A 26,791-nucleotide genomic window follows, 5' to 3' on the forward strand; every position below is an offset into this window, starting at 1 on the left:
GGAAGTAGAGGTGCTGACGTGCTTTCTTCAGGATGCATTAGTGTGCTGGGTCCAGGAAAGATCCTCCAAGATGGTGACTCCCAAGAACTTAAATTTGTCACCCTCTCCATCCATCGAAGATCACTGGATTGTATAGCTCTGGTTTACCTTCCTGATGTCAACAATCAGCACCTGGGTTTTGGTGACATTGAGTGCAAGGTTGATATTGGTTCAAACCATCTACAACCACCCTCTGCCTTCTCTGGGCAAGCCAATTCTGTATCCACAAAACAAGGGCTCCTTGGATTCCACACCTCCTTCCTTTCTGAATGAGCCTTGCACAGGGAAATATAAAATGCCGAACTGAAATCCATATACTCAACCTTCTCTGCTCTACAATGATTAATGTATAAATCAATGATTTTTGTTACATCCTCAAATAATTCAATCAGGCTCGTGATCAATGATCTTCCCCTGACTAGGCCATGCTGACTATCTCTAATCAGGTTATGCCTCGTTAAATGCTTGTAAATCCTGTCTTTCAGTATCTTCTCCAACAGCTTTCCCACCACTGGTCTATCATTTTCTGGGTTATTTCTACTCTCTATCTTGAACAGGGGAACAACATTTGCAACCCTCCAATCCTCCAGTACTTCTACTATCTCCAGTGACAACACGAAGATCATTGCCAGCAATCTCTGCTCACTTCCCAAGATAGCCTTGAGTAAATCCTGTCTGGTCCTGGTGACTTATCTAACTTCATGCTTTTCAAAAGCTCCAACACATCCTCTTTCTTAATGTCCTTTCTTCTGGTGAACATTGAACCAAAGTATTAATTAGGACCTTTGCCGCTTTCTCCTACTCCACTAACACCCCTGATGGATCCTATCCTCACACAACTCCTCCCCTTGTTCTTTGCATCCTTGTAGAATGCCTTGGAGTTTTCCTTAATCCTGCTCATCAAGGTCTTCTCCCTGGTCTATTCTAGCTCTCATAAATCTCTCAAAAAGTTAATTCTCTAGAGCTCTTATCAGTTCCTATCTTCCACCCTGCAAGCTTTTCTTTTCTTAACTAGATTTTCTACATCCCTTGGGTCTTTCACATACCATTCTTTCCTTGCCTCATTCTTGGTGTGAAGTGGCATGCAAATGTTCTCTGAATACTTGTCACATTTCTGTCATTCCTTTCCCCAAGTACATCAGCTCCCAATTTATGTGCCCAAGTTCCTGCCAAATAACATATTTTTCCCAAGTTTTCTATTCTTGTTCTCCTGACACTATGGTAAAAGAGAGAGAATTATGATCTCTTTCTCTGAAATGTTAGCCCTCTGTGAAATCTGACACCTGGCCTAGTTCATTTCCTTTAACACCAGGTCAAGTAAAGCATCTCCTCTAGTTTGCCTATCAACATATTATGTCAGGAAATCTTCCTGAACTCACCTAACAAATTACTCTCTGTTTAAACTCTTCACTCTAAGATGGTGCCCAATCAATATATTAGGAGAGTTAAAGTCACCTATCAATACAGCTTAATGTTTTTGCACATTTCAAGAATCTGTCTCTCTATCTGCTCCTCAATGTTTCTGTTACTGTTGGGGAATCAATAATTTTCTTCTTTGGCTTGGCTTCGCAGACGAATATTTATGGAGGGGTAATATACATGTGTTATATGGCGAGATCTCCACTGGCTACCGAGACAGAGGTGCACCAAAGAAGAGGTACAAGGACTGCCTAAAGAAAGCTCTTGGTGCCTGCCCCATTGACCACCGCCAGTGGGCTGACCTCGCCTCCAACTGTGCATCTTGGCGCCTCACAGTTCGGCGGGCAGCAACCTCCTTTGAAGAAGACCGCAGAGCCCACCTCACTGTCAAAAGACAAAGGAGGAAAAACCCAACGCCCAACCCCAACCCACCAATTTTCCCTTGCAACCGCTGCATCTGCCTGTCCCGCATCGGACTTGTCAGCCACAAACGAACCTGCAGCTGACGTGGACATTACCCCTCCATAAATCCTCGTCCACAAAGCCAAGCCAAAGAAGAATATACATGTACTTTCTGTTCCTGGCTTTTAGTATTCGTGATCAATACCTCTCCCCTACTTCTTTTACCTCCCTCCGTGTCTGGGTGGGAGGACTAAAGATAAAAAAAATGGGAAGTGATAGGGGGAGGGGGTAGCTCTGAATGGAGAGGGAAGGTGGTGGAGTACTTGAGAAAAGGAGAAAGAGAGAGAGGCAGACAGACTGACAGACAGGGGAGGGACCTAACAGAAACTGGAGAAGTTGATCTTATTGTCACCTGGTTAGAGAGTGCCCAGACTAAATATTAAGTGTTCTACCTCCAATTTGCAGGTAGCCTCAGTTCAGTAGTGCATGAGGTCATGGACAGACATGTTGGTGGGACTGGGGTATGGATTTAAAACATTTGGATACTGGAAGGTCCCCATTTTTGCAATGGACAGTGCGAAGGTGTTCAACGAAACAATCTCCTAGTTAGTGTCCAGTCTCTCTGATGTAGATGACTAGTGCAGACTCACAAGTGAAGTGTTTCAGGGGTAGGTACAGGGGTGATTAGTGGGAAGGGATGAGCAGATGATGGAGCAGTCCCTGTGGAAAGTGGGATCGGGAGAAGAGGGGAAGATCTGTCAGGTGGTGAGATCACGTTATAGTGGTAGAAATTGTGGAGGATAGTATATTGGATCGAAGGCTGGTGGAATGAAAGATGTGGACAGGGGAATCCTGATCTTGTGTCATCTAGGAGTCTAAGGCAGATGTGAGGGAAATAGGGGAGAACAGATGGGGGCTGAACTGGTGGCACATTTTTTTTTGAAGAAGAAGGACATCTAGGATTTCCTGCCGATTACTCAGATTATGCTCATTACCCAGAATTTACTTGGCCTGACCAGGCTGACTGCAAACTCAAACTATAGGTGTCAATAACCCCCATCCTAAGATAGTTTCATTTTTAAAAACATACTTTCTTAACTCTGAAAATGCATTGTAGTAGAATTTGGAAGAGTTGATAAAGATGTGTAGAGGATTCAAAAAATGTGATTAGTGCAGGATTAATGTAAATGAGTGGATGATAGTTGGTTGGACTCAGTTAATAAAGGGCCTATTTCTGTGCTGTATCTCTCTATGACTGTATGATTCGATCAGAACCTGAAGAACTTAAATCTGAAACATGAATAGTGATAGATTTACTTCAAATAAAGCCTCTAGGGAAGCAGAAACCAGAAATATCAAAGCCGAGTCAGTTATCTTTTGGCTTTGTGGACCTCAGAGGAGAAAAGTTTGAGATTTCCAAGTCCCACCCTGGGATTCACTCACTAGGATTTCTCTTCTGGAAGACTGGATGAATTCTAACAACCCTGCAATTGCTTCCTGATAATGTTTTGACAAGCTTGCTCTGAAAGTGGGATGCTAATTGGGCCTGGCTGCTAGAATTGGCCTATCCTGCCTTTAGCTGCTTCTGGTCTGGCAAAATCAAGGCATTGATTTATCTTACATTTGGCCAAGAATTAAAATTGAGTGAAATGTTTATATATTTGAATGAGATTTGACATGTATTTAGACATCATCAACTTCCAAACAATTGTTACCTTTAAGAGTATGTCAAATTGTGGTTAATTACAATTTTTTACATCAATTGTATTTAACACCTGAAAAGTTAAAAAAATATGGTTTTAGTGGTAATTCAGTTGGAACTTTTTTTCATGCTGTTTGGTTATGTGTACATATACAATCTTTTTGGAAAGCAATTGAATTGTTTTTGGAACATTTGTATAAGATTAAAATACTTTTAAACCCGGCAATAATTTTGTTAGGTAAGTTGAAACCTTTGAAAGATTTGGGATTAGATAAATTTCAGATTGCTTTTATATATTTAACTTTATCTGTAGCAAAAAAAATGTATAGCAAGTACATGGAAAAAATGCGAATGCGATTGATATTAATAGATGGCATAATGAGATGAAAACTTGTTTGGTAATGGAAAAAAATCACCTATGTTTTACATGATAATTATTCTTTTTTTCTTAATGTGGTCTTTATATTCAGAATATTTACATTTAAATTTACTTTGATTAGATTTTAGTAACTATATTTTAATTTATATTTCAGTTTTTTTAAATTTTTGGCTCTCCTAAAGAGAGCTAGCTGAGAGGGGGAGGGGGGGGGGTTCTTCTTTTTTTTTTCTCTCTATAAAAAAAAATTATTGTTCATAATATGTACTTTTTTTTTACTGTGTGTAATTGCCTTGTTGAACGAATAAATAAAGTTGTGAAAAAAAAGAGTATGTCGAATTGGTCAGGTATTTTGAGATTAATTAGAAGCTGACGTCTATTCAATCAGGCCAGAAGAAAATTGAAGCTCTCAGAACCTTCCAAGGTCTTAAAAAAAAATTACCACACTTTTTCAAACATACATTAATTATCGCCAAAGATGAAAGATGTTTGCCAGAGTGACATAAAATCTACATGTGTTTGACAATATTAGAACCACCATGAGAAACATAAGAAACAGAAACAAGAGTCCACCATCTGGCCTGCTGAGCCTGCTCCACCTACCCACCTATCAACTCTTAAATCACCGACTATGCAATCATCTATCCAACTGTCTTAAATATATTTAATGAGGTAGCCTCTACTGCTTCTGAGGTCAGAGATTCACTACTCTCTGGGAAAAGCAGTTCCTCCACCTTTCCGGTATGACCTTTGTGACACCCTAACCAAGATCACGGGTGTCACCTTCCAGTAGATCCAGAGCTTTGTCTTCTGGGGAACTTTTCCATGGTTGGTAGTGATGACGAAGGGCTCAAGCCCGAAATGCAAATTCTGTACCTTTTCCTTTGCTACATAAAGGACACTGTTTGACCTGCTGAGCTTCTCCAGCATTTTGTATTTTTATTTCAACCATGGAGTCTACAGAATTTTTGTGATTTACTTCTTATTGCAGTTGGTAGATCACTAACTAGTTCTCAAATTAAATTCTCAAAAATTTGTATGTAGCCAGGAAATGCATAGCAATAACAGGGAAGTCTGACTTCCATCTACTCATGGAAAGGTGGACTTCGGAAATGAATAGCTACAATCTCAGGAAGGGATATAAAAATCTGCCAACCTTATTTAGAGAATATAAGTTCCTCACTGGTGCCAATATAGGGTTGCGATCACTACTGGCTAGCCAGTGGACTTCTGTAAAGACTTTAACACTATGATGTTTTACTGTCCACACTGATTTTTTTTTGTGTTTCTTTTTCTTCATTCTTTCTCTGTTTAATAGGACATATAGAGGGGAAGGGGTTCTCTTGATTTTTTTGTATTTGGTATGATTGTTGATTGTTAAATATATTTAAAATGATAAATGAAATATTACAAAAAAAAGAAAAGCAGTCCCTCCTCATCTCCATTCCTAAATCTGCTTGCTATGTTCCCTCGTTCTAATCTCATCTACCAGTGGAAACCATTTTCCTGCCTCCATCTTATTTGTCCCCTTCAGAATTTTTGATAAAGATTTTCTCTAATTCTTCTGAATTCCAGGAAGTATAATCCCAGGCTATTCAATCTCTCCTCATAGACTGATCCCCATAACTCTGAAATCAACCTGGTGAACCTCCTCTGCACTGCATCCAAACTCAGTATATTCGTTCTCAAGTAAGGAGATCAGATTGAACTCACTAGTACCCTGTACCTCTCTGTTCTCTCTAACAATGAAGGCCAACATTCCAGTTGCCTTCTTGATAACCTATTGCACCTGCAAACCAAACCTTTATGATTCATGCAATACAAGCACTCCCAAGTCCTCCCAATCTTTTACCATTTAAGTAATAGTCTGATTGTCTACCTTTCCTTCCAAAATGGACAACCTTGCATTTACCAACATTGTACTCCATCTGCCAGATCCTTGTCCACTCACTTAGACTATCTATACCTTTCTGCAGAATTTTCACATCCTCTGCACAATTTGCTTTCTCATGCAGTTTAGTGTAATCAGCAAAGTTAGATATGTTTCACTCAGTCCCCTTGTCTAAATTGTTAATACTGTATACAGTATATCATAAACAGTTGTGGGTCCAGCATTGACCCCTGCTGCACTCCTCTCACCACTGATTGTAAACCATATAAACACACATTTATCCCAACTCTCTGCTTTAATTTGGTTAATCAATACTAAGTCCATGTTAGTACATTATCCCAACTCTATGCATCCTTATGGATTACTCTTTTATGTTTCACCTAATGGAATGCTTTCTGGAAATCCAACTATATAACATTCACCTGTTCCCCTCTATCCACCTCATACATTATATCCTCAAAAAACTCCTGTAAATTTGTCAAATGTGATCTGCATTTCCTGTACCTTCAGTATGTTCCATCTGCTTGATGCAATAATTTTTATCCAGATGTCTCACTACTTTTTAATGTTATGTTCAAGTACAGATGTTAATCTAATTGGATTTTAGTTACCTGCCTTTTGCCTATATCGTTTTTGAAATAGTGAAGTAAAATTTGTTACCTTTGAATTTACCAGAACCTGCCCAGACTCCAGAGAATTTTGATAAATTATGACAAATGCCTTGACTATAACTTGTGCCATTTCTTTCAGTACCCTGGGATGAATTCCATCAGGACCAGGGGACTTACTGTATCTAAATTAGGTTTTCCATATTGTTCCTGTTTCTTTCTTTTAATTAAGTCACCTGCTTGCCTTTTTACTCAGACCTTACTCAGGCCCTAAATGTTGGCTACACAGTAAAACCCCTGGTATCCTACAACAATGGGAATTAGTAGATGCCAGGTCAGTGAACTTGCTGCTTGCTTGAAATCGCATGTTGTGTGCGTGGCAAACTGACTGCTAAGGGGTGCCAATTGTAAACGTTTGTATTCTTTACCTATTTATTTATCGCAATTTTTTTTTGCTGGTTGCTTGAGGCTGCTGGTTGCTTGAATTCCAGATAATGAGGATTTTACTCTATATGGATGCACGACCTGCTGAGTTCCTCCAACATTTCTGTGCTTTTGCCATTTCCACGTTACCCAATGTTATCCCCCTTCTCATCTTCCAAGGACCAATGTTCACTTTAGCCACCCATCTCTGTTTTATATAATTATAAAAATCTGCTACTACGTGTATTTAAATGTGCTAGTTTACTTTCACAATCTAACAGCATCTTTGCTTCTTTTTTACATGCTGGTGGCCCTCTGTGCTTTTTCAAGTTTTCTCAATCTTTCTGTTTCCTACTATTCTTGGCAACTTTGTGTGCATGATGTTCAAATTGATTTCCAAACTTTACTGTCTTTTCTTCTACCTCAAATATACTTTTGTTGAGCACTGTAAAAAAATCCATTTGAAAGTTTTCCACTATTCCTCAACTGTTACGCCATATAATCCATGTTCCCAGTTTAGGCTAGCCTGCTCCTCTCTTAGCCTTCCTTACTTAGGCATAACACAATGGTTTTAGATCGAATGGTGGCATCTCCATCTGTTTGAAAAGCTCTGTCATATGTGATAACTCACTCTGAGATGATCCCTAACTACTAGTGTGTTAATTTAACCTGTCGCATTGCATAGAACCAAATGAAAGTGGTTCTGGAGCATAGCTTTTCCCATCGTTATTGAATGAAGATCTACCGGGACCAATGCCTGAAGAGGGCGCACAAAATCTGTGAACCGGTGCGGACTCGAAAGGCCAGCATGGCCTGTGTCCGCTCCGTAAATGGTTATATGGTAACACAGCACGTTCCCTTCTGGTTTAATAGTTTGCTGTGTGCTAACGGCGAGATTGAATTTCTATTCAGTATAAACGTGTAGGAAAATAATGAAGGTTTTAAGATAGGAATAAAAAGGACCAGCATACAAGACAAAGTGAGGCTTAGAGGGAGGAAATATTATTTCTACTGATGAATATTTTCAAAAGCTATGAACTGTGAATTGAACTGAAATGGTCTCATTCTTGCAGAGGGCACCACATTACAATGACTGTTAAAGATAACTGGTAGTCATAACTTTCCTTTATTGATTTATTGTTTTGTCATGATAACATTAACAGAATTCCTTCCTCTTCAGTACCGTAATGGTTCATCCTATGGCTGTTGCTTTTGCTCAATGGAGTTGGCTAATTATTTTGATCAAAAACATCATTCACACTGGATTCAAAACAACGGCAAATATAACTGAAGCTCACTGTGATCAGAGCAGTCATGGAAAGCACACATGCTTAAGAAGGTGCGCACAGAGAATGCGATGTTTTTAATATAATCAACTGGCTGTTGACAGCAAAGTTAGGATTAATAACAATTAAATCTCCTTCAAATTATTCAAAAACATTTACACAAATGAACAGAATTAATGAACATTCCATGAAAAATGATCAATTTTCATCATGCTTGATATCATTTTTTCAATTTAGAAGAAAATCCTCTCACATTTGACAGATGTAAATCATTTTGATGCTGTTCCTACAGACAGCATTGATATTAGTTGGTTAAGGACTTGTGTTTGTTATCTCAAGCAGAAACTGGCAATCCATCATTTCTGAGTAAGATTTGCCATTGATAATCGGTTTGAATTTGATGCGTGTTGTGGTTTATAATGAATACAAAGGAAGTTTCTTGGCAAAAAATGATTAAGAGCCATGTTGTGATTTCTTTCACATCACCACCCCCTCCGCCCCCACCAGCTCTCACGTCAGACCTCTTCTCTTAACCTGAAGATCAGTCACTGGTGAATTCAAATATTAAGTTTATTATCTCAGGTTGTCAGTTTTAGAGCTGTTACCAAGCTGATATGCTTTTGTGCAAATAATATTTTTAAAAATATTCTCATTGTAAATGAATATTTAAGTGTGTTATGTTCTCTATTGTGCCACAATTACAGTGATAAAGACAGAGCTAGATTAGTCACAGGTAAAACAGGGTCTTAAAGATGCCATTCTCACATAATCAACCTCTCCAGACAGGGAGCAAACAAGCCAAATGCAAAAATAAGGTAATGTAATTACTATTATTCTGTCCCTAATGGAACAGGCATCATTTTCTCAATAAAGTCAACAGGAAACATTTGTCTTTATCTCCCCTCTCTGATCTTCTACCTGACTTCATATTCTGCCTGGGCAGTCTAGCACAATGGCATGAACACTGAGTTTTCTAGTGTTAGATAATGAGCCCCCCACCCCCACCCTCACCATCTTGTTACCATGTAATTAATGCATTAAAGTTGTGGACCATTATATTAAAAAATAACTGAAACATTGTTAATATTTGTTTTTTTTGACAAATTCATCACCTTTCTGAAATGAGAGAGGCGTCTATTTGTGAAATGTCATTTTTAGGAGATTTTGGAAAAAAAATAACATTCTAAAAGCACAAGATCCACTAGACAGCTTACATTGCTAAAGGACTAAGCTTGTCTCTACACTATATTGTTCGCAACAAGTATGTTTATAGACACTAGTTTTGCCTTGGATATTTGTGGATGATGTTTTACCATTCCACCACACTCTGAAATTTTAACTTCAGAAGTTTTAACCGATCATTTTAACTTCATATTAACAGTTGAGATGGTATAAGTGTTGTAAAAATCAGCATAGATTATATATTTCATATTTCTTTTAGTGCAGACATGTTTACTGCACTTATTAGAAGAATCTTTGTTTTTAATTCATGTACATTTACTTCTGTCTTCTTTATTGTTAACATTCCATTCCATTCACTTAATGGAATAACAGGAAGTAGCACAAACTCCAAAGGAAGTTGCTAACATTTAGGTTTAAATGACTTATAGCTATTTGCAGAGAGGATGATGCAGCTGAAGTATCTTTAATAAATTGGGACTGAGGTGCAAAGCATTTGATAAATGGAACCAAGTCATGTGTCACCATAATGATTATTCTAACAATAGAACAGTAAAGAGAACAAATCATTATTGTTCCCCATGGACTTAAAATCACTAGATGCTGAACTCAATCACCTGATTACCCAGTAAGTTATATTAATTTCCCAAAAGAGCAATTTCAATAGAATTTATTAACTTCCTAAGTGAATTAGACATGCCAGTTCTTCCAAAAACTGTAAAACATATGCATAGACCAAAAGAAAGATGAGGAAATAAACTTGTGCTGTGGTGTCAAGTTGGGCCCCTTATTCTGTATGTCGGCCCAAACTGTATCATAAAGCAGCTTGTTCTATTAACACTGATACATGCTTGCAGTTAAGATGGTTAAAATAAAAGTTACATCAAGAAACATTTCCTCAGTAAATAAAGTTATTGTTGTCAAAGGCAAAATAATTCAGTCAGTTTTGCTAACTAATCAAATTGGAAGATTTAATTTTTTTTTAAATTTAAGTTAGATATTCAAGATGCTGTCTAACAATCATTACAGGGTATTCATACTGTGATATTTCCTTGAAACAGGGTTTAAACATGCCTTCTTCATAATAGGCATGGCCTATTCTATGAGAGAGGTTCAATCCCTTCAATGGGTACAGATTTTACACTAAAACAGACCTCTGGCAAATATGTCCCCTCAACTCTGCACTCTTCTCAATATTGGTGATCCTTCAGAGCACAACACTGAGCTTTTTCTCAGAGCAATGGCTAGAAAATAAACAATCAAGTTTTCAGCACCTCCATAAAGCCAATATCTGCATCAATTCTCAAATTAGCAACATTGCTAATACATCATATTTTATATGATTTGAATGGGCAACTAAAGCGGCATCGTCTGCAAAGAGTAGTTCACGGACAAGTTTCTCTTGTGTCTTGGTGTGAGCTTGCAGGCGCCTCAGATTGAAGAGACTGCCATCCGTGCGGTACCGGATGTAAACAGCGTCTTCATTGTTGAGCCAGCTCTTCAGCGCTTGACGTCCTGTTTTGCGGAAGTCAGCCTGAAGAAAACTGAGGTCCTCCATCAGCCAGCTCCCCACCATGACTACCAGCCCCCCCCACATCTCCATCGGGCACACAAAACTCAAAACGGTCAACCAGTTTACCTATCTCGGCTGCACCATTTCATCAGATACAAGGATCGACAACGAGATAGACAACAGACTCGCCAAGGCAAATAGCGCCTTTGGAAGACTACACAAAAGAGTCTGGAAAAACAACCAAATGAAAAACCTCACAAAGATAAGCGTATACAGAGCCGTTGTCATACCCACACTCCTGTTCGGCTCTGAATCATGGGTCCTCTACCGGCATCACCTACGGTTCCTAGAACGCTTCCACCAGCGTTGTCTCGCTCCATTCTCAACATTCATTGGAGCACTTTCATCCCTAACGTCGAAGTACTCGAGATGGCAGAGGTCGACAGCATCGAGTCCACGCTGCTGAAGATCCAGCTGCGCTGGGTGGGTCACGTCTCCAGAATGGAGGACCGTCACCTTCCCAAGATCGTGTTATATGGCGAGCTCTCCACTGGCCACCGTGACAGAGGTGCACCAAAGAAAAGGTACAAGGACTGCCTAAAGAAATCTCTTGGTGCCTGCCCCATTGACCACCGCCAGTGGGCTGATCTCGCCTCAAACCGTGCATCTTGGCGCCTCACAGTTTGGCGGGCAGCAACCTCCTTTGAAGAAGACCGCAGAGCCCACCTCACTGACAAAAGGCAAAGGAGGAAAAGCCCAACACCCAACCCCAACCAACCAATTTTCCCCTGCAACCACTGCAACTGTGTCTGCCTGTCCCGCATCGGACTTGTCAGCCACAAACGTGCCTGCAGCTGACGTGGACATTTACCCCCTCCATAAATCTTCGTCCGCGAAGCCAAGCCAAAGAAATATGATTTGAGAATTGCAATGCAAATGATTTTGGTGGATGAGTTGGCACTGGAGTAGAAATCTTCACGTTAGACCATCTGACTTTGGATCTAAGTTACTAAAACATGAAAATAGTTTTTGTAATATTGTGGACAGCTATGTGCTTGTATGGGGAAAATGATTCAACTCCTGTCTTTTAATTCGTAAAATTGACCATTCTGCAACTTGAATTCAAAAATCCGATTCAGCACATCTAAATACCTATAGATACCCTTAAGAACACTTCTCCCCTCATTGCATTTACGCACTTCAGAGCCAGTACAGAGTTATTCTTACCATTCATCACAGTGTTGTGAGGTCGTGTTATCTTTAAGTGATGACAGGCAGTAGTGCTACTCCACTTTAATTGACACTCTGAATATTTATTACACATAATCCCCCACTGCAACAGAGGCCACTTTTTTTATTATAAGAAAAGGAAGTGCATGAACAGTGCCTAAATAATTTAAGTGATTCCTTCATACTTTAAAAATTTTCATTTGCCTAAAACATCCAAATGATGAGTAAATGTTCATAATCAAGAGTATCATTGTGCAATGCACTTGGTGTTTTCTTAGTAATCTGTATACCAATCTCATAGCCTAGTTATTGGTAGAACATACGAAATTAAAGAGCATTTTGATGACTAGAATAAAAATATAGTCATGTGAAAATGAAACTTATCACAATAACATATTTAATCATTCAGACCTCAGTTGTCTTCCATTTATGAGTTTGAATGGTCTGGAGCTCTAATTAACTGTACCAATAGAGCATGGCTGTAGGCAGGCTATTCCCTTTCACAAGAAGGGATGGCAGACATGAATACCATTAATGAGCTCTTCTTCTAGAATTCCCTGCTTTTAACTGCTGTGGACCACAATGTGTGTCCAAAGTTTGCATTGCTGGGCTGATAATGAGCACGTTGCCTGAAAGCCAGTGGAGAGGGGATCAATGTGAACATGAAGTAGAACAGCTCTGTTTCATTCTCAGGAGACTGGGTGGACACAGGGATGGTCTATCAAATGGAACTTAAGTCATCACAATCTCCAAATCCGTGCCATATCTGATGATCACACCGAACATGCTAGCTGTCTGTCTCTTAGTAGCTCCACTATGGAGATGAATCTGTCCCTAGGTGGCGTCACTCTGATGCTGGAGGACAGCAATCTGCTCACATGGCAGTAGCCAACTTGCAGGTTATATCTCGCAGAACATCAATAGAGTCAGTTGGAGTGTTCACAGAACCACAAAGTAGTCTCTGCCCCACGCTTCACTGGAAGTTGGAACACCATCCTTGAACTACTGCATAACCACTTGGCCCCAGCAACCTTAGAGTGGAGGTGGCCCTCCCTAACTTCCTGCTGTTGGAATATAGGGGTTAATTAATCATAGAAAATATGTAGAATATATGCTTATGTACTATTCATTTTGTATACATGAATCCAGTACTATGTCTTCTTTGGCTTGGCTTCGCGGACGAAGATTTATGGAGGGGGTAAAAAGTCCACGTCAGCTGCAGGCTCGTTTGTGGCTGACAAGTCCGATGCGGGACAGGCAGACACGGTTGCAGCGGTTGCAGGGGAAAATTGGTTGGTTGGGGTTGGGTGTTGGGTTTTTCCTCCTTTGCCTTTTGTCAGTGAGGTGGGCTCTGCGGTCTTCTTCAAAGGAGGTTGCTGCCCGCCAAACTGTGAGGCACCAAGATGCACGGTTTGAGGCGTTTTCAGCCCACTGGCGGTGGTCAATGTGGCAGGCACCAAGAGATTTCTTTAGGCAGTCCTTGTACCTTTTCTTTGGTGCACCTCTGTCACGGTGGCCAGTGGAGAGCTCGCCATATAACACGATCTTGGGAAGGCGATGGTCCTCCATTCTGGAGACGTGACCCATCCAGCGCAGCTGGATCTTCAGCAGCGTGGACTCGATGCTGTCGACCTCTGCCATCTCGAGTACTTCGACGTTAGGGATGAAAGCGCTCCAATGGATGTTGAGGATGGAGCGGAGACAACGCTGGTGGAAGCGTTCTAGGAACTGTAGGTGATGCCGGTAGAGGACCCATGATTCAGAGCCGAACAGGAGTGTGGGTATGACAACGGCTCTGTATACGCTTATCTTTGTGAGGTTTTTCAGTTGGTTGTTTTTCCAGACTCTTTTGTGTAGTCTTCCAAAGGCGCTATTTGCCTTGGCGAGTCTGTTGTCTATCTCATTGTCGATCCTTGCATCTGATGAAATGGTGCAGCCGAGATAGGTAAACTGGTTGACCGTTTTGAGTTTTGTGTGCCCGATGGAGATGTGGGGGGGCTGGTAGTCATGGTGGGGAGCTGGCTGATGGAGGACCTCAGTTTTCTTCAGGCTGACTTCCAGGCCAAACATTTTGGCAGTTTCCGCAAAGCAGTACGTCAAGCGCTGGAGAATTTAATATTTACCTCATGGTGAAGGGAAAGAGTAATGTAAGTAAGGGGCAGCCACAGTATGTAGCAAAGTTGGCTGATTACAGTAGGTTTAGAATTGCCTGCTCCCAAAATACAAAAGAGAGGATATGTATGAAACAATTTAGTAGGAAGGTTAAGGCAAAAGGAGGTGTTGATTAGCACAGGAGCCGATGGCCAGACAAGAACAAAGAGAATCCTGACAGAGACTGTCAGAAACAAAGAGAATGGAATAACTCAGTAAGAAGGCAGAAGGAGGTGTTGAGTAGAACAGAAGAACATGGCCAAATGAGAACAAAGAAATAATTAGAAATATCTGGGGTATGAATTGATTTCTGATCAAAATAATAGGATATTCTGGCCTTGAGGATTAAGATGGGAGCTCTATACCCCAGATATCTGCAGAGCAGGAAATTACTTGTGATAAATCTTATGCAAGAAATCTAGCAAAGAAAGCCAACTTTTGATCTGTATGATAATGAGATCTAGCAAAAGAAGCCAACTTTTGTTCTGTATGATAAGGTTGAGCTATATAAACTGTAGAGACTGGACAGTAGAGGTCAGTCTTGGGGAATAGCTCACTGTGCAGGTGACCTATGAACTAACGACTGAACCAGAGCTCTGTTAAGCTTTATTCTTGTGCTGTGTAATAAACTGATTGTTGAACCGAATACCTTCTCCTATCACTTCATTCAACGAGCACGCTGGACTCAGACGACACATAGACTAAATTGAGGGTAGGGTAAAGCCAGAGTCCGACACTGCTGATGTCAGAATTACTTATTTCATCAAGTATTGAAGTTACTAAAGTACAAATAGCTTTGAAAATGTTAATTCACCTGGGCTATTATATTTCTCAAGCAATCCAAATCACCTTCCCCATCCTTGCCCAGCAAAAAAAAACATTGGACAGAATAAAAGAATTAAACTGAAAACATGTACTCATAAGTTAATTAATTTGAATTGATTTTAGTAGGTTGTGATTGTTTTGATGCCATACTTTTGAATTTATTTCAAGGGAAAAGAGGTTTTCCCTTCTTGGAGCCATCAGATTATTTATTAAACAAACTGATAGTGCAAAAATGTCAGTGGCTGTACATGGATACAATCAAATGATTACATTAAAACAAAGCAACAAAGGCATCTGCTCATATATTAAACCGAGGGGTATAAATTTGGCTTACTTATTATTCCCTGGAGGAGGTCTTCATGAGTTGCCATGGCTGTAATCCAAAGTCATTATTATTGAGGATTCATCATCTGTTTGGAAAGATGTGTTTTTTTGCTACAGAAGATTTATTCTAGATGGTTTTTGAAGATAGAGAAAAAAAAGAATTTAACAGCTTTTCCTCTGTATAATGAGAATTTTTTTTCTTCAGAAGATAGATGTTCTCTTCTAAGAGGTCAAGGTTGCTGTGAGGTCAATGAATATAATTGACAAAATGCCACTAGATTTTAACTTCTCAAAATGGATATGCGATCTTAGAACCCAAGTGAACAGAAACATTTCTCTTCAGTTGCAATTCACTTTAAATTGACTCATTGTTTACAAGTTGAATTGAAACCCATTCAAATGGATGTATTTTTCTATTCTTCTGACCCACGGAGTTTTACAGCACCGAAGCAGACCTTTTAGCTCAGCTTGTCCCTGCCACCCAGTTATGCACAAGCTAATCCCATTTGGCTACCTCTAGCCCAAAACTCTCCAAATCTTTCTTCTCCATGAACCAATTTTAAGGTCTTTTAAACACTACATTATTAGATAAATCAGAGATGCAAAAATAGATTGCCTTAAAGTTGAAAGAATCAAGCAATAGATTATATACAGTTGGATATATTCTACATGTTTCATGAGATTACATTGGTTCATATTTAGTAGAATTTAAACAGAAAATGATCTTTCAAAGTAGTTGCATTTAATTCATGTGTCCTGTAATGCAGAATTATCTGCTCTATTGTTATTCTTTCCCGCAAATAGCAGCAGCTAATGAATGTTCTGGTTGCATCATACCTGCATGAGAGGCACTTTTAGCATTCAGGAAGCTCAGTAAATGTTCGGTTCAGGCCATAATTGACACCACAATTTATGCGCTTACATTTCCCACAACCTGGATCCAAATGAAAATTGGCAATTTTGTCGCACTTACAAATAAAAATGTAAATTAATGTGGCTGCATCTAGCTTAAATTAGGCAAATAACTATTGTGCTCTGGTAGAATACAAAATCTATTGATCTTGAAGCGGAACAGATTTAACATTGGATAGAGAATCTATACATATTTTTTTCTGCTACTTATAATAACATTTAAGGAATGAAATTACAAAAATGGTTTCCAAACCACCACCATCTCGATCTATTTTCCATCTCATCTGCAATAACACTTTGGTTAAAAATACAAAACGGGTTAATGCCACAATATATGTACAGGTAATGTCTCCGGTTTGCGGCAATGGCTGTCTTCTTTACCCATAATCCCCCACGCTGCTGGAACTGCTCTGGGGCTGGAAAGGGATTCCCTGTGAGACAGCAGCTGCTCTGGATGCCAGGACTGCTGTAACTAACAAGCTATGCTCAAACCTGGATTCAACAAGAGTTTTTGCTGAAATGCAGTAAGACTGGAACTGCAACCTGGGTTGCCAAACAATGAGTGGGTCACTGAAATGAAGGTTTGCAGCTTGTGAAGTGAGGCCTACTGAAGAGACAGAACTGCAGGGGTAGCATGGCCTCAGCCTCGACCTTCCAGTGGTGCCTGCTTCGATGTTCGTTGAAATGGTTCAACGTGGCAGAGACAGAGGTGGTGTCCTGATACGACCGGAGTGGTGGAGCGGTGTTAGCCCAGAGGAATCCAGAAGGATGTTTTGGTCATGGTCAATGTCGACCTGAGGCACGATGCCTCAAGGCGTTCAGATTGTCCAAGATTGTGAGGTGGGGGGGGGGTGCTCTGCTGCCTGGAGAAACTGTGACTTGGTTGGTCATTTCCCTTTTGAAGCAGGAAGACGGTAACATCCAAGTCCTGTCAATAAACCAGCCCTAAGATGGCTGAGGTTGGAGTTTTTGTAACATCCAAACAGAATTGCGACCAGGCTTATTTGTGTTCACTGCTTCTTCTTTGACGTCTGGTGTTTGTATAGAACCATTGTTCATTTGAAATTGGGAAGTTATTCTTTGCTGCGATTGGGAGGCATGGGTTAGGGTTTAAATAATTAATGTTTTAAGTTGGATAGTTTATGTAAAATGATGGCCACACCAGTGTACTTTGTCTGCCTGTTGTGGTTTAGATAGTAACCAATTTATTCCTAATTGTATATTCAGCGCTTTGCATCAGCGTGTGTTGTGTTAAATGCGCTATATAAATGACTACAACCATTACTGCCTGTGACTGCGTGACTCACCCTAACATTGCAGGGGCAGGATCCCCATTAGATTGGCAGCTTGGCAATTTTATGGGCAGGTTAGGCTGCTTTTTGAAAGGCACTTACTGCCCACACGACCTAATCATCTCGTCGGGGACCCAGGAGGACTACTCCAGGTGCTGCAATTTGAAAGCACCTATTGGGGAAAAAGGTACAGGAGCCTTAGACGAGCACTCAGCGGCACAAGGACAGCTTCTTCCCCGCCCGCCCCGCTATCAGATGCCTAAATGAACAATGAACCACAGAGACTGCCTTACTTTGACCTTTCCTTTAGCTTGTGCTATTTTTATTTATTTGGTAATGCTGCCACAAAACAAAGAATTTTGTGACACGTTCATGACAATATATTTTGATTCAAATTAAAGGCTTCTAATGGGAAAGTAACACATAGCCTCAACAAAAAAAATAAAATTGGAGTTTGACATCTCAAAGGCTGGATAATATTCCTCTCAATCTCTTCTCTCATGAAAATAAATTAATCTTTGTATTGACATATAAAATCAACCTCATTGACTGTTGTCATTTTGTTACATTTCTGTGGCCTCTTCTCTTCCTACCTTAATTATCTTCTCTCGGCCAATAATTCTGAAATTCCTGTTTCCTTCCCAATCTGGGCTCTCAAACATCCCTGATTTTAATTGGCCCATAACTGCTGCAATTGCCTTCAGCTGCCTACTCTCTTAACTGACACTTCCCTTCCCCTAAACCTCTATAGGCTTTTTTTAATAGAAAGATAAAGAGAATGCAAAGGTGGATATTCTTCACCTTTACATCGATTCGCTTACCTTCATAAAAGCGCCAAGAATGGATTCAGCAGGCAAATTCCGATCTGTCTGGAAGATACACTCAGGTGTGGAGTGAAGTCGCTCCACCTCCTGTGTAAAAGGATTGCCGCTGAAAGTGGTTCCAAACAGGAAGGTAAGATGGTTGACGTCACAATGACAGCCCTGTTGCCCCATCACTGAGCGGCTGGTGGAACTGCCAGACTCCACTCGCCCTCTCGCCCTCTCCTCCTCAACCTCTTCGACGAGCTGAAATATAATTTCTCCAGCCATCCCATCACCTCCCCACTCAGCCCGGTCAGCACACCTCCTGTGGTCAGCCTGGCCTAGGGTCTGGCACCGGCCCTGCCCGCTGCACTCCCTCATGCTGTTTGCTCCTAACGGAGCTGTCAGGTAGTGGTGGGGTGAGTGGTTTACAGCAAGCATGACAGCGGGGCTGACATGCAGCAGAGCAGGGGGAGCTATCAGCAAGCAGGCAGTGGACCTGTAAGGCAGAAGGGCTCATGCAGCAGGCGGTGGTCCTGTCAGGCAGCGGGGCGGTGGAGCTGTCAGGCAGGGGGGTGGTGGAGCTGTCAGGCAGCTGGGTGGTGCAGCTGTCAGGCAGCAGGGTGGCAAGGCTATGGCAGGGCAGCTGCTGCTGTGCTACACATCCTGGCCCCTTTTGCCCTGAGAAGCCAGCACGCTGTTCTGGGCTACATGAAAGAACTGCGCCATCTGCCTTTACAGTCCTCAGCATAAATTCACCTTTTCTTTTCAAAAATTGAGCAGGCGATAATGTGACTTTTATGCTTTTATATCTCTCTTTTTCCTTTAAGCCACTTCTAAAGAACTCTTTGACAAGATTTTAACCAACCTCTTTAAAAAATCTTCATGTGGCTTTTCATCATATAAAACTGCTGTGAAGTGCCTTTGGATGTTTTGCTATGGTCAAGATACCATATAAACAAATTGTTGTAATGTCTTGAAAATTATTGCCCCTATATCCAGGGCGCAAACAGAGTGATATTTTAATTAAATAGTGTGCACAGCATACAATGTTAAAATGTAACCTTTTCACACCCAGTGGTGCACTGGACATCTATATACCAAACTAACCAGGGAACCATCTGGCACAATTTGGTTTGGATTTTAGGATTGGCTGCACACAGCCCATGTTTTGCACGGAAAAGCAGATTTATGTAAGGTGGCCCCATTACCTTCATTAATGAAGTACAAAGGCAGAAATCTACATCAAATTCAGCCTTTTATGCATTATGGGACGGTTCCAGTGCATATGATAAAGAATAATTGAATAGTCTGAATATTGTACATAGAGTAAGAGTAAGTGTTCTGGCCTCGAGCCATTCTGCAAGCAGGATTTCTGCCAAAGCTTCCAACTCCTGCTCCTTTTGATTTTATCTCTCAGCAGAAAGTAAATGATCAACTCCAAACCATTGCCTCCGAATTTACCATTGTTCTCCCTTCTGTATTTTCCTCAAATCTTAATTTATTGTGTAGTCAAAATGAGATAAATCTATTTTCACCATCCCCCCATCCAAGGGACAAAAAAGCTAGAACACCATTGCCATGGTTACTTGGCCATAAATGCTATAGATTTTATTGGGGAAGCCCAAGCTTAAGAATGTTTTCAACATTTGTTTAGAAGTAGAAATGTAACTGAAATATACTAAATGCTTCACTGCAAAGCAATATGCAAACAAATAAATTGGTAGTGTTTTAATACAAATTGCTGTTTGTTCTTACATCCCATTAGTGTGCTTCATGTCTTTTTAATGCAACTTTAATAACTTATTGCTTGTGATAAAAATCTTCAGGGTTTTGATTTCATTGTAATGGATTTTTAATATTAATCTAATTGTCTTGCATCACTCCAGGTTTAATAGATTAACATATATTGATAATGCATTATATCCTGTCAGAGAAGCAAGCTGAAAGTACATGGGAAAATAGTGATTTGCCACTGTTTTGTTGAGAAATGATGTTATTTAGCTGGGCACGATCCACTCCCACACGCACTAGGGCCTTAACGGACCTCGCTATTCCAATTTTCCCCATATTTTGTGTCAATCCGGCGAACCTGTGCAGGGACCCCTTTTGTGGGTGCTCCCCATTCTAAGTACTCCAGCCCTACCAGCAGGACAATGGGTTCACAACCCGTCCTGTCGCTTGCTGTTTCCTTCAAAGGCAAGACCACTCCTCTGAGGTCAGGACTGGCAGTGGTTACTAGGTGCCTCAACAAAGCAAGAGTTACCCTGATGTCCTCAAGGAGGTCATGCCTGGGAACTGCACCGCAGTGGTCAGTGATAAAGTCCCATTCCCTGATGATCCTCGTGCCCTCACTAACGATATTCATGGTTGGCATGTCAGGTCCCACTCTAACACTTGTAAAACCTGGCCCACGCCACAGCTACTACCTGGTCCCACAGTGTGCTTTCCTCCATGATCCCTTCAGGATTCACCTGCAGGGAGTTATTGATGGAGTGCTGTGTGGACAGGCTACCTAAAATGCAAGCTTCAAGGTGGGAAAGGCAGACATTGGAGCCCTCCTTGTCCTCCAACCAGAGTAGCCAGGCGGCTAGATGCTTACCCGACTGCTAGAGTTATCTGTCTGCCAGTGCAGCCAATTCCTTGGCGGAGTACTCTCTTTCTACAACCTCACACTAGCCCCTCTCCCATTTGCTTGAACCTTCAATATGATGCTAGGACTTTGTGGCTACTGGCCAGGTTTGCAAGGTCTCCCGGACGTAGGGCAGGGGATGCGCACAATCGGATTCACCTCTGCGAAGTCATTATTGTCCATCCGCACATCCCCATCCCCCGACCATGCATTGCTCTGACCTTAAAAGGGTCGACCTTCCAGCCAGATCGATGGGCTGCCTAAAGCTGCCACGCTCTGATCATCTTGCAGGCAGCTTCGATGTACTTCATGTGGATTTTCCATGTCCTAGCAATGTCCAGTGCATCCTACATGGATCCTATCTGTTCAGTGTGCTGAGCACACTTCTGGCTTATTCTGCAATTATATCCCACTGATGCCTCAGTAAGGATATTAGTAGTCATAAAGCTTTCTTACTACTCTCACTGGTCCCGGAAACCCCAGTTCCTCCAGATGGGAGACCACATGGTGCCCTAACTTGGACCCTTAACTGTAGGGGTCCAACCTGTTGACTCAATTGACTGGCATGACATGGCTTGCCAGTCACGCCGGCAAACGACTGAACCTGGGGATTTTACACTCTGACCTTGGGGTCCCTTTCCTACTTTTGAGTGGCCTGCTGCTTCCCTGGTTAGTGAGCAGGTACGCAATGAACCATGCACCCGACAAGACACCCACATACACAATAATCAATACAATCTCCTGCATATTTAAACCATTCTCCCATTCTAACATGGTTAAATCCCCATGTGTGTCCAGTCATAACTTCTTGAACCCTGCTCACAGCGGCAATTGTTTTGTTGAGAAAGTGTCTGGTTTGGTGGGTTCAAACAGAGACGAGTCTGGACACAAAGGTTTGCAATCAAACATAATTTTATTAATACATATATTAATAAAAAAGGACAATATATAAGGAAGCGTGGGAACATATGCACAGAATTTCTAAGCATTGGAATATTCGTGCACAATTTATAAGGGACTGTGGGAACTGATCGTAATGGGATATAAACAGGGAAGAATGTTAGGCATTACAGAAGTATTAATTTATACAGGCGAAACAGTCATTTGCACCTTATAAGCAGGGGTTATACACGCCCTTCCAGACCCCTGAATAAGGGAAGGTGGATCTGGTACCACTATACCTAGAGAGGTATTCACACACCATCGGACCCCTGATCAGTTGAGAGCGGCAGCTCTACTGTCAGTATTGATCTATAGCAATTTGAGGTACAGCGATATCACGGCTCAGCTTCAGTGCAGTGTGCACCTTACCTGTAACCCAAGTGACGTATACTACAGTGACCTGGCATGGAATGGTGTCGAGGGCTATCCCCACAAGGCAAAGAGAGAGAGAGAGAGTGTCCTCTGTGCTGGTGCTAAATACAGACTTCTAGCCCATAAGGGTCCTGAGTTATTTGAACCAGCCAATGGCAAGGTTTACACTGCCCAGTAGTCTGAGCCCCATCTTAGCTGGCATTCCACCTGAAGTTTGTAACAATAGGCCTTTTCACACTGCAGGCCGAGCGGTGACTCTACATGGTGAAATTTTGAGGAATGCAGGACCTCCTGGACCTCCAGGGTATTTGCTCTCCCTGGCAATTTAGGGAAGGGGGGGGGGTCCCATCCCCATCAATAACGTGTTATGCACTCACAGGAGTAAGAGTAATTCAACACCCCCCCCCCCCCGTTCTTCAGTCACTCGCTCAGCTACCCGCCCACTTGCTCCCTCCCTCCCTCCCCTACTTGGCCACTTACCTTACCACATTGCAGGGAGAGAGTGGTCCAGGAAAATTACCTGGGTCTGTGGGCTTACCTACAAGGTAGGGCTGCAGACCAGTTTAAAATTCCCGGGCCAACCTTTTCACACCGCATATTCATGGGAGGGTTCCCCAGAAAATTTCCTGGGAATCTTCATTTACTCTGCGGTGTGAAAAGGCCTAGTATCTATAACTTTGAGTGGAACAAAGAGTACAGCATGTACTGAGACGTGGTGTGACTTCCGAATGAGTTTCAGGGGAAGAGTCCACGTGACCACCAGTAAAAGGGAGGGACCCTCTCCCACACCCATACACTGAAGAGGAGGCAAGAGTGCAAATTTGTTATGGTTAATATTTTATTATTTCTTGTGAGTGGGTGGGGTGGACTAAAGGAGATGAATGGGAGTGACCTTGATACAGTTTGCAAGCGTCCTACATCCCTGTCTTAAAATATCAAGGCAATTTCTGTTTTTATCTCCCCATATATTTTAACAGTCTCTATTTTATCCAGAATGATGCTTCCCATCAGTAGTAGCTCACACATGGCCAACACTTAGCCCATTTTGCTGATACTATTTCTAAACAGACTCTTTTTGTGGGCCTTAGTTTCCTTTCCAGCCATTCGTCTAGTCTTTGGGACAGTTGCTTTACTTACAAAATAAAAATGATCAAGATTTGACAATGTGAATATTTTTGTACTCTATAGATTGATCATCTATACTGTACTGCTTAATCACCAAATGCACCTTTTACTTTTGAATTAATGTTCTATTTACAAGGTTTGTGGAGAGAGAAATAGTGTTCACATTTTATCTGAGTATGTTAACTCTGTTACTCTCGATATGACACTTTCTTCTTTTGGACCTCAATATTTCCCTCATTCCTACCTTCAGTTGAGTGGAAAGGTGGAGGCACACTTTTCAGGCAACATTTAATATAATTTGCTTGGCCATAGATTTCCACAGAATATTACCAATCATTTTTGTTTTTAAATTTAGAGATTCAGCATTGTAACAGGACCTTAAGTTTAAATTATATTTTATTTACAGCATGTTAGAAGCCAATTCTGGGCATTTAAACCCCTGCAGCATAAATGCACGCAAAATAAGCTACAACCCTATATGTTTTGGAGGGTTGGAGGAAACCGGAGCACCCAAGGATAATCCATGCAGAGAGGGGGAGAACATACAAGCTCCTCGCAGACAGCACCATATACGAACCCTGGTCGCTGGTGCTGTAATAGTGTCACACTAACCGCTACACTAATTGTACCGCCCAAAGGTTCTTCCGTCCCATGAACCTTTGCAGCCCAAATACATGCATGTGACGAATTAACCTACTAACCCCATATGTCTTTGGAATGTGAAAGGAAACCAGAGCACCTGGAGGAAACCCCGCAGCAGATTCAAACAGGGGTTACTGTTGCCATAATAGCATTGTGCCAATTCCTAGGGTAACTGTGCCATCTGTAATCTGTAGATTTTGGAAAATTTGCTCATCTCCAGTTATTTCTACTTGAGATGTCTTCAGTGCTTATCTCTGCAGACTGCTGCACACATCAACATTGTCTGCATGAATCTCTTGTGCAGCTTGCTGTACATTTTCAGAATGATGGGAAGATACCAATGGCAAAAAAAAACCATTCATGTTTGTGTTTAATTGCTGTATATGTTATATATTATTTGTTTTTTGAACGAATAAATAAAGTTTTTAAACAAAAAGATACCAATGTCAATATCATTGTAAATGCGGTCCTTTTGATCAAAATCTGTCCACAGTCAAAACCCAAAAATGGACAGCGGCACAAAATGGGAGTTCAACTTGTTTTTGGGAATTTTCCTTTGTTGCTTTATGAATTAAAAGTCATTAGAATAACTTCACAATCAAAAAGTAAAGTAAAAGAAATTGGGCATCGATTCTGAAAATCAGTCTGCTGATCAGTAGTTTAAATTTAAGAAATTCTGCATATCTTACTTAAGTTAACAGTGGATCAGATGGAATTGTCTGTAAGTTAAAAAAAAAGCTGCAGATGCTGGAAATCTGAACTCAAATCAGAAATGCAGGATATACCCAGCAAATAATTCACAAACTGTGGAAAGAGAAGCATTTAATGTTCTAGATATGGGACTCTTCATTAGAAATGGAATGGTCTGGTGTTCCATGAAAATCCACTCAGGCTCTGAGTATGCTGTTCAATTAAACTGGAATATCTTCCATTTCTAAAGAGGAATAACCTATTGATTAATCTTCTTTGTGAGCTATATTAGTTTGTACCCTAATTTTAGGTATGAGGAATGAGAATCACTGAGATTATATTTAACTGTAAGCATTACACAATAAGCAAAATTCATAACAAATATAATCATGGCATATATAATGGAAAAAGTGATTTAAAAATACCAGGTATATTAAAATATGTCAATCATGCCATTTTATAACCCTGTCCAGATGCAGGGTTTAAAAATACTAAATAGTATCAAAAAAGTTGAATGCTTAATTTGATAGACCTACGTAACCTACAGAGAATCATAGGCTAAGATGACTGCACTGTTGTTTCGATATGAAACCTTTAGGTAATCCCATGATACAGATTTTAATCTTAAATGTTAGATTGGAAAACACCATTTGTCAGTCATGTCATGTTTGGAGCACAGCTTCAAAAGTACTCCATCTATCATGTGAAAAGCTTTTGTTCCTGGCCCCACTCTTGTAAATAATATATATTTTAAATTTGGAAAATAAAAACCAATATAATTATAATTGTTTTATTTTCTCCCCTGCTTTTAACAAGCCTCATCCTCGCAGGCTCATTCTGAACCCCCTGTTAATGTTCAACCATCTTCTCACTTACCCCTTTCCCTCACTGCTCTTGCTGCCTTGCTGGAGCTGCTCTGTATCCACAACGCACTCTCCTTTTCAATCATTCTCTGGTTCTACCCCTTTCTCACCTTCTCCATGACCCCAGTTGTTCAGATTTTCCCACAGCAGACAGGAAAGATTTATATTTTAAACTGCTTGTCCAAATCAAAGGTAAAAAGGATTAATCATGCAGCCTTGGCTGATTTTCAGCATTCTTTCCTTTGAGTTGGAAGTTGGTAGGTTCATGTATTGGACTCCTGAGCATGTACCCAAGGCTGGCCCTTCAGTACAGGAATGCTGCACAGCCTTAGGTTCTGTCATTTTGATGAAACATGACATTTAGGCTTCAACTTATTTCCCTCCAAAGTCTAACATCCCATGGTCTGCCCTTGACTTGTTGGGAGATGTCAGATATCCTCAACTCGTTTCTGCTCATTTTACATCATCCCTGCCACACACATTTAGCATCTACTGATGAGGGCTGGCGAAGGACAGCAGCTACTGCAAATTCGCGTTTCCATTCAGGAAGTCACAATTTAAATCAAAGATCACTGCCATCATATTGCAAAGCTCAGCTTGAGTCACCATTAAAATGGTGATTGAAATGTTTGAGAGGAAAGGTGGATACAGAGCTTTGCATGGACCTTTTAGGCCATTTCACCCCACGAGTCCATCTCGCCCAATTTACACCCAATTAACCTACACCGCCTGGTACATTTTGAATGGTGGGAGAAAACCGGAGCCTCCGGAGAAAATCTACGCTGGTACGGGGAGAATGTACAAACTCTTTACAGACAGCACTGGATTTGAACCCCAGTCCTGATCATTGGTGCTATAAAGGCATTGCGCTAACTGCTACGCCAACCGTGCCTCCCTGGGCAAGGAATTTTGACATTATGAACATAAAACTGTTGAATGGAGAAGAGGTGGAAGGAGATCAAATTGAATCATGTGACACAACTTTTGTGGAGCCTTGGCTGATTTTCAGCATTCTTTCCTTTCCACTGTGGCTCTGTGTGCTTTAAGCCCAACTCAAGTGACATGACATTTTAATGAGGGAGAACTATCTGACCTTGCACTTTTCATTGGGATTTTGAATTAACATTGGATTTTAGTTTTCATGGATCTA

Source organism: Narcine bancroftii, chromosome 9, assembly GCF_036971445.1.
Source record: "Narcine bancroftii isolate sNarBan1 chromosome 9, sNarBan1.hap1, whole genome shotgun sequence".
Lineage (NCBI taxonomy): Eukaryota > Metazoa > Chordata > Chondrichthyes > Torpediniformes > Narcinidae > Narcine > Narcine bancroftii.